The sequence below is a fragment of the Falco rusticolus genome, chromosome 4, assembly GCF_015220075.1.
Source record: "Falco rusticolus isolate bFalRus1 chromosome 4, bFalRus1.pri, whole genome shotgun sequence".
In the NCBI taxonomy this organism is placed as follows: domain Eukaryota; kingdom Metazoa; phylum Chordata; class Aves; order Falconiformes; family Falconidae; genus Falco; species Falco rusticolus.
Genome location: NC_051190.1, coordinates 14,979,253 through 14,988,973, shown reverse-complemented (window position 1 = coordinate 14,988,973; position 9,721 = coordinate 14,979,253).

The following is a 9,721-nucleotide window of genomic DNA, read 5'->3' as shown; positions in this document are numbered from 1 at the left end:
TTGAGAGTTGGTTTTGACTATTGTTGTTTCCATTTGACATGACCTATCTGAAATAATATGCTTAATTAAAAAATATAAACAGTCATTGGAGAAAGAACGTAGGCCTCCTCACTTCCCAGGTGGAGAGGCAGATTGTAGTTGCACTCACTATTTCATCTCTTTCTATAAACACATGTATTGAATTTTTAATTAATATTCAATTTTCCATGCAATGTGCTACAAATTCAAGAGGTGAGTATTTTCTCTTAGAATAATCAATAATTAGGTTTTGAAGACAACATGATGGAATTGGCAGGGTCAAGTCCTCAGGAAAAGAGAAAACAGTATGAATCAGTCATATCTTCAATTTGTGCAATCAAACATTTCAGCAAATTTGAGACAGACTGAATTGTTCAGTTATGACAAAAGGCATTTCTGATCATGATCAATTACTACTTGACTGTTTATGATCATGATGAATTACTGGTGGACAAGTTTTACATTTATAGACTTCAGGTGGCAACTGAGGAGTGAATCTGAAGGTTAAACGTGATGTGTCTAAAGTCACAGTTAGGTATCTAAGTCCAGTAAAGCACTTTAGAAGATCTTGCTCTTAGTGAATTGTTATCAGGTGAATAACTAGGGCTGTAAAAAGGTGTCATTCTGTGCTTTTCATACTCTCATCTATGAGTAACTTCAATAATTTCAATTGTACCAGTTGACAGAAGAGGGGCACCTTTATTTCAGTTCTATAGAATGGGAATTATAAATTATTTAAATTTTTAATATTTTATATTATGATTAGAATAATGTCTAAAACCACAATAATTTTAATGAACAATGGAGATCTGGGATCTGTTACAACTAACTATACAAAACGATACTTTCTTTTATAGTTGTGCAAGTGAAATAATTTGTGCAACTGGGATTATAAGGTATTGATCAGCACATCTAGTCCTACAGTATTTTACCTTTTTTTGTTTCATAAGTGTCCATAGTCCTTCACAGTAATTTTAAAAAGGAACAATGAAATGTATTCCTCCTTCCAAGAAGTTTGAAATACTAATTCTGTTCATTTGCCAGCATAATAATGCTGAAGGAAGTGCTGAATTTGAGCCTACCACAATGATCAGAGGTTTTTTGGTCTGTCAGACAAATCAATCTTAACAACGTATGTTCATTTATTTCCACAGCCTCTAAAAGTCTATAAGGATGCAATACATATTTTCTTACTCTTACCAACATAATGACAATCACCAAATATATGAAATTGTAATGGTTACACATTTGAGAGGACACATACCTGGCTAAGGGGAATTGGAATATTAAAAGAAAAAATTGTTAGCATGGGAAATTATTGCACAAAAATAAATCTGTTGGGCTGAGGGATGTCATAAAGAGACAAAAAGAGGCCAATGGTGACCTTTTAACATTTAAACCAGAAGACTGCCTTATTTTAACTTGTTTATTTAGGCAGAGGAAAAGAACTCTTGTTTGTTCCTCAGAAAACCTGGTTTTTATATGCCTCTGTGACATTTCTATATAGAAATCACAAATAAAAAGATGATCTGTAACTATATAATGATAGAACATACATCTTAACAGTGTGCCATTCATATAATGGGAATTACTTTGAGTGACCTAAATGCTCCTTTAGTGCTCCCTTCATCAGTAGAGTGGCATATGGAGCTACATGGCACCAGGGAGACCAAACAATAATCTGTATCATCAAAAGAGAGGGAGCTCTGTTGAAATTATTAAGTTGCTGTCCTGAGTAAGTTTTTTCCACCTTCAGTCCTTCTTTGAGACTGTGATCTTTAGCTATGTGCTTCTCAGAGGTGTCTGGTTCTCTCTAGCTGAGTACAAAGGTACCTAATACTTTTGGTCACCTTGAATTCTATTCTATTAGACTGTCCTTGAAATCCCCCAGAGAAAACAAACCTAGCTCCTCATAATTGCTTTGGATCAAAGACTCTCATAAACTGGAACCACCCTGAATTCCTGCACTGCACCTTTCTAGGACTGACAGCATCCCATACATAAGGTAATCAAAGCTGACTGCAATACTGCAGATAGAACTAGATTTTATACACTACATCTTTTCATTAGTATTCTATGTCTCTGCATTTTCCACTTTCTATTGATGCATTTCAGCAAGTGTGGGGTTTTTTCCAATTCACTGGGATGATGACTTCAAGTACTTATTGACAATAGCCCTTATATATTCTTTTTCTGGTCAGTACTCTGCACAACTTTTCTATTTAATAAGTACTTCCTAGTTCCTTACACAAGACCAAATTACCTGTATTGTTGGAGACCCTGAATGTCAGTTGCTCCTAATTCAAACACAGTTTATATCCCTTGGTAAAAGCCACTGAATGCCCCTGTGGTTACCCAGCTAGGTAGCCTTCCATTATATGCCCACTGACTCATAAGACTTGCACATCCTGACACCCCTCGTTGATGAGCAAGGAGACAAAGAGGAAATCATCTCCCTTTGTCAAACAATGTCTAGGTCTCAGTGTTATTATTACTGAGCCTGCACTCTTTCTCCCTTGCTGTGACAGGCAATTTTTTCTTTAAAGAAACTAACATCTAAACAGACGAGATAAAGGATGGAGAAAGGAAGAATATATTACCCATTTTATAGATAAGTAACAAAGGTACAGGGAAAGTAAGATACACTCCTGTGGTCACACAGGAGGTCTTTCGCACAGACATGTTCCAAACAAAGCCTTCACTCTTTGGTGAGAAGTCTATGAACTGCGAGTAGCAAGGATGTTAAAGCTCTTTTGTTAAATCTCATTTTCTCTTTTAAGCAACTTACAGCAGGGCTTTTCATGGGAATCTTCTATGATGTTCTAACTAATCACCTTCAGACAAATCATTGCAGATTCAGTACCTGTATTTTCATGGGGCTGGCAGTTGACTTAGTTGTTTGTCCCGTCTTTTGTTGTTTTGTGTACAAGGAAACCCTACCTGAATTCCTCCTGGTGCTTTGTTTTGTTTTTATTAAACTTCATTGTTCCCCTATTGCTGGCCAATGTCCCCGGTTATATTAATACTGTCTCTACTATGTGTGCAGTAGGCACCTAAGCCAACTGGCTTGTGCACATACTGAGTAGAGTTAATGGCTTCTGGGGCAGATTGGCTGGATCTGCACTAAATCTGGGCTAAAGTGAGAGTGTATAGCTAGCTGAGTTACCACTCTGTATTGTGTGGAAGGAATACAACTTGTCTCAGACTGTACTGTGTCTACAGAGTGTAACACCGGCCCTTTAATCTATATTGGGGTGTCTCTGTCCAGGAAACGAATTGGTTTTATTCAGAATGGGGTTAGGCAAGAAACCAGTATGTTTATAATGGGGACAATCAGAAGCTTTGGCTTAGAGACAAACAAGTGAATCAACACAGCATTGCAGCTAATGCTAATTGAATCTTTCCACTCGGCACAGGGATTACTTTTGGTTGATTCTAGCACGGCCTTTTCCCTGAGATACTCGCAGATGTCTTGTCAGCAGAAAGGATTAGCAGAGGAAAAGCATGGAAATCTGGTGGCACCAATGTCTTTTATTCCCTTCTCAATTTGTTCCAACTTTAAAGCATGGCCTGAAAACTACAATTAGGAGGGACAAACAAATTCCCAAATACCTTAAATAATCTGCATTGTTAGACATCATCTAAGCCTCCAGGGCTTTCTCTATTCAAGAAGCCATGGCTACCAGCATGGGTCAAGACCACAGGTGGACAGTACCATTGATATAAGGATTATTTACTTTTTAAAAGATAGGGAAAAACAAAAAAGTAAGTATCTATAGTGAAAAATAAGAAAGAATTTGAAAAACAGAGAATGTTAGTTAAAGCCTTACAAACAGTTAACAAAACATGGCCTTGGGAGAAGGAACTGACACCATCAATACGTCAAGCTGGGGCACAAGATAAGCTCAAGAGGAACCAAATGGTTAAAGAGGCTAAAGAGAAAATTACTGGAACTGTGTGTGAACTATCATAATCTGCATACTATGAGATCCACCCTTGATCAAAGAGAGCCCCCTGCTAACAAAGCCCCCTCCTCACAGAACATGTATGGTGAAAAAAAAGAACTCTGTACCTTTAAATGGAGACAAGGCTTGTAAGAACCAATGAGAATTCAGTGTGACTAAATGTAATTGTAAGTAATTGTTCAAAGTGTATAAAAAATTTTTCTATATGTTGAGGTGTGCTAGCTCTGTGGATCACCACCTAGTAACCACCTCTGCACAGATGTGCAATAAACAAATATCTCAACTCTGTGTGTGAATCAGCTCTTGCACGCTGGGTGGAGAACCCAGATTTGGGATAACACCATGGACTTGATTCAGAATACAGTTTTATTTGGGAATGGTGAGAAGCAGGGATAAGTATAACCTGTGATATAAAGACAAAAATACGTACAGCTGTGCTTTTCTCAGGGAACAGTTTTTGTCTTGGAGGCATGGTTAAAAATGGGACTAAATTTGCATGTGTGCTTATGATCCCAACAGTGGGTCAGGGCCTTTCTGTACTAAGGAAGCACAGAACAGAAAAGCAGCCACAAAGAGCCTACATAAGAGACAGAAATTACTTTTCTGTTCCAGGATTAAGTGTATTCATCATATCATCATAGATAGAATTTTTGTGGCTTGGTTTCCTTTGTTTGGTTGCTTTGCATTAATATTAAAGGATGATTTGGGGAGGAGAAAGAAGGTCTCTTGAGAAACAGAAATGCAAAGGAAAAAACCTTTTGTTTGCAAGTGCATCAGACCTTATAAAAGTATATAATCCATGGATCATTGGCACGATCAACTGTAATGGCTCCAAAAGAGCCATTGTGTTAATGTAGCTGATGAGCACGAGCACTGCCTCTGCATACTAAAAATCCTCATGAAAATTTTAACAACATGCAGATAGTGGATAAGTACAGCATATAGTTGTTTTCACAATTGAGAACACAGTACTATAAGTTTCATCAAAATGCAGTAGAAAAACTAAAGTATATCCACCAGCAAAATGTAAATCTATTAACATCTATATTTTTTCTCAGATAAAGTAACTGATTTTTGACAAAGGAAATGAAGTAGGTCTCATTTATCTGGACTTCATAAAGGTTTTTGATATAATACCATTTGGGAAATTACTAGTTAAGCAAGAGAAGTTGGGAATAGTAAAAGAAATCTATAGTAGGCAAGGAAATATCTAAAGAAGAGATAACAATTTAAAGGGAAAGCATTGCGATGAAAAGAGCATGCTAATGAAGTTCTTCAAAGACCAATCTAATATTTTCATTAATGAGTGTGACACAGAAAGCAAAAATGTGGTAATGACACTTCCTGAAAACAGAAAATTGGGAGATACAATCATTACAGAAGAGGACCAGAATATCATGTGGGACAACTTAGATGATTTGATGATCTCAGAAATACAAATAGAATGACTTTTAATATTGCACACTGCAAAGTCATGGGTTCGAAGGCAAAAAGAAGAATTTTTGCTTTTATCTAGTGGATCTCCACAAAAGGAGATCTAGGAGTCTTAATCAGCTGCAAGATAACTTTAAGGACCAAGGCAATATAGTAGTGAGAAATGAACACATCATCTTAGGATCCATCCATCAGGAAGGTATGGGAAAGAGTACTGCATTTAGACAGTGATGTAAGACCTTACCTTGAATACAGCAGAAAATCACAGGCTGAAAATAAAGGATTACTAACGTGATTAGAGAAAATGTAAAGAATTTACATGTAAGACTTGTTTAGACAGCAAAACAAAGATTGACAAAGGTTCTGATTAGTGTCTGCAAATGCAGAGAAGTAAACACCAGCCATAGAGAGTAGCTATTTAATGTATTGCCAATCATGGACAGTTTCACATTGGCAATGCATACATTTTAGTTGGAAATTAGAAGGATGGTTCTAGTCATTTAAGGAGTGACATACTGGAACAACTTCCTATAGGAATAAGTGCCAAACACCTAGTGGTTTCTAATACAGTATGTGAACAGTTTGTGAATGGGATGAGCAGGAGACAGTGGTGGCAAGCCCACAAAATAGGAATCGCCATGCCAGAACGTTATCCTATGAAATAATATATTTTGAATACTAACCTTACTCACTCATCTCGGAGTGAAAAGTGTGATCTTGGCACATGATTATGTGATCCAAACAGAAGATTACTAACTCAGACTTATGTCATATCCTGTATTGCTTTCCACAGGAAATGGCATTGCTTTCCGTGAATCTCATTTATGCAGGGACTGAACCTCTGCATTCAAGAACTTCTGTAATTTAAAACAAATGTGTAATTCTAAGTAATTTTATGTGTAGCCCTCTTTTTTTTTTCCTTTTATAATCTTTGTTTAACTTTTCAGCTTCTACAATTTTGTAGCTAAATATTCTGTTTTATTGTGTAAAAAGTCTGTTTATTTCCAAATAATCTGGCTTGAGCTTTTTGAAACTCACTAGCTTTTACTTTTATCCAGGAATGATTAAGACTGAACGACATTAACTAAAAAGAGAGATGGACAGAGACAGAATTTACAGTCTCAAAAGAGTATTCTGATGTTGCTGTTCATTAAATTATATGCTATTAATTATATATTTACTGTGTTATTTTGCATGGTAGGGAACAGTGGGAACTTGCTTGCTTGCTTGAAATTCTCCATTTTTTACCTTTTTCTGCTTCCTAAGATTCATCCTTCTTCAATCCTTTGGTACCTAACCTTTCTTCCATGAGGTCTCAAAGATGTCTGTCAGATTCTTCTCAGCCATTTCCTTAAGATCCTTTGGTTGAATATGATTTGGACCTTCTGAATCATAAATATTTAAATTATCAAAATATTCTTTTACCTGCTTTTTATTAATTCTGCTGCTAGATATTCCCCAAGCCTCATTAATATTTATTCCACTAAGCTCCATGCTTCCCTCTTCTTTTATATTAAATACTAGGAAAAAATGTAGATGTTGAACAATTCTTTTTCTCTCTGGCCAGTATCAGCTGACCTTTCTTTTGATTTAGGATGATCTTTGTTTTCTTTTATCCACAGTGTATTTATTTTCTTCATCTCTTCTCCCAGGTTACACCCTTCACTTGAATTTTATTTCGCCTTCTCCCTTCCTTATTATTTCTACTGTTCTGTATTACAGATGTAGCTGCTTGTATTTTTAGCTCTTATCTATTATGTTCTTTTCCTCCTGTCATTTTGTAAATGGACTGTTTTGCCCTACTTATGACTAAGGGACTATGTAGAACTTGTATATTTAAATGCGACTGCTTCATAAAAATACTAAAGTATGTACTTTATATATTTTTCATATACACAGCTATATAAGAATAATGTCTGTTCAGTTTTGCTAATTTAAAATAATGGAATTTGAAATAGTAATTTAAGGAGGGTTGTTAGGTGCAGATGTTTGAACATGAACACTGTGTGATTAAGTGCTGGCATCACTGTAGCCTATCGGAATTTTGCCATCAGCTTCAGCTGGGTTAGGATTTTATTCTGATTCTGCACTTACACAGAGATTTTACCTTAAGCCTAGAACTAGACCCATGGACTTAGTAGAAGTTGCAACGCAGTAACATTATTCCTCTGCCTAAGAGTTTGCTGAATTGGGGCAATATATTCCAGGTAAGAAATATTTTCACACAGAGAAAAAATTATTGTAAAATTAAGGTGTTTCTTATTTGTTGTTAATCTTCATTGATACAGGTTGCTATTTTTTTTTAATTTTGGGGTAATGTGTAACAAAAAACCCCTAAAAAATACTACTGCTATACTATAACTGCTGTTACAGTATATTTGTATATGTATATAAGTTTTAAACAATGATTACTCCAGAGAAACAAAACTTGCATCATGCAGATAGTTGGAGTGTCATCTAAATGTAGGGTCCAGAGAGGTCTGCTAATTGTATGGCATTTGGTCATGTAATTGATGCTCATGTGTATGTGCAAGTGGGGCTGAAAGCTAAGGTGGGACTGTCACATCATCTGCAGACTTGTCAGTTAAGGCTGATCAAAGAATGTAGCATCTTTTTCTAGTCTGACTCTAATTTATTGCTTGGGAGTAGTTTTTTGAACTGCATCCTGAGTTTTTAAGGATGTTGCTTTCTTATGTTGAGTAGTTAGACATCTCTTTATAGGTATGACAAAAAGGGACTTATTCTTCCAAGTTCTTTGTGCCGTTTCTTATTGCCAACTCAATAGACTGAGTTGAAATTCTGAATTTCTTAAAAATTAAGGTTAACATGGAAAAAACAGACACTATATTAACTGCATTGAAGCCAAAGTTTGTTGTAAATATCCATGGGTCCAGCTGTAGCTTTTTCATTGTAAAAGCTACCTTCTTAACTATTTGATTCAGAATCAATAATGATAAATAAAAAAAGACCTTCAGACACTACATAAAAGGACTATATGTAGAATGCATTTCAAAGACTCAGTCTGCTTTTACAGGTTATTAATATAGATTGTGATTACTGTACTTTTGTAATTCAGCTTCCATCTGGTTTTACCTTATGTTCTAGAAAATGCATGTTTGGATAGAGATCTTGAGTATCTGTCTTATTGGCTAAGCTGCTAGAAGCTGTAGAGCCAAAAGAATGAATGTGAAAACTGACTTGCTATGAAGGCTGATAAATAGAGATGCAATAGCATGAAAATTATGGTTATGAATAAAAAAAATATCCTCAAAATCATTATTATTTTATATAGTTTATATCATCATAGTATACAATTTTCCACTGTCACTTACTCCTCACTTCTGAGATTCTTCACAGACAAGTAACTGATACTTTCATGTCAGAAATACCAGCAATTGTTCAATAGCTAAAACAGGCAGTTGCATGAGAAATGGCCAAAACAATGAGCTGGAGCTGCTCATCTGAGATCATTTTGTTTATATTGATGTCTTGCCAGTGTTTGCATAGAATAAAATATCTTAGCCAGTTTGTAGCATGGAAATAAATATAAATGTCTAAGGATGTACTGTCTGTATCCTTTCCCAAATGCTGGTGTGCCAACAGGACACTTTCCAATTTGCTTGTCTTCTTTCTTTAGTATGTAAAAGCCCTTTTCTACCAAAATAATTACAGTCATAAACAGACAGATTATTGGGGCCCACCTAAATATAAAGTGAAGATTCCTAAGTATTTACCAAAGGTTTGTTGCAAAATGCCAGTGATATTTAAGTAAATCAACAAATACGACTGCCATCATTAATAAATAAACTCATATGAAAAACGGACTGAATCACCAGTACTTCTCCAGTGTTGTGCAGCTCTAACTCCACCAGTGTCTCTAGTGTGGCAATGCATTACTGTTACTTGCTAGGTGTAATACTCCAGTAAATACAAGGAGGGCTCAGAGTCTGCTTCCTTCTACCAGACATATGGCACAGTTACCAAACATCATTGAGCATTTGGATGTGTCAGCTAAAGGTCACAGATTACACCTGCTATTGTACCATAAACGGCTTGCTTTGCAGCTTGCTTTCACTGGTTTTACACTAGTGCAACTCCACTGAGTGAACAGTCATCTATGCCAGGTAGCATGAGTTGAATTACAAGCCTGCCAGCTGCCAGAGTTTCTCTGTTCCTGTAAGAGGAGGGAGTGGAAACAAAATGATGCCTGTAATTACTGGGTGCTACTCTGTCCCTATCACAGGCTCTTTGTTAGAGCATAATGTTTAAAACATATGATCAGACACTGTGCTCTGGTTCTGGAC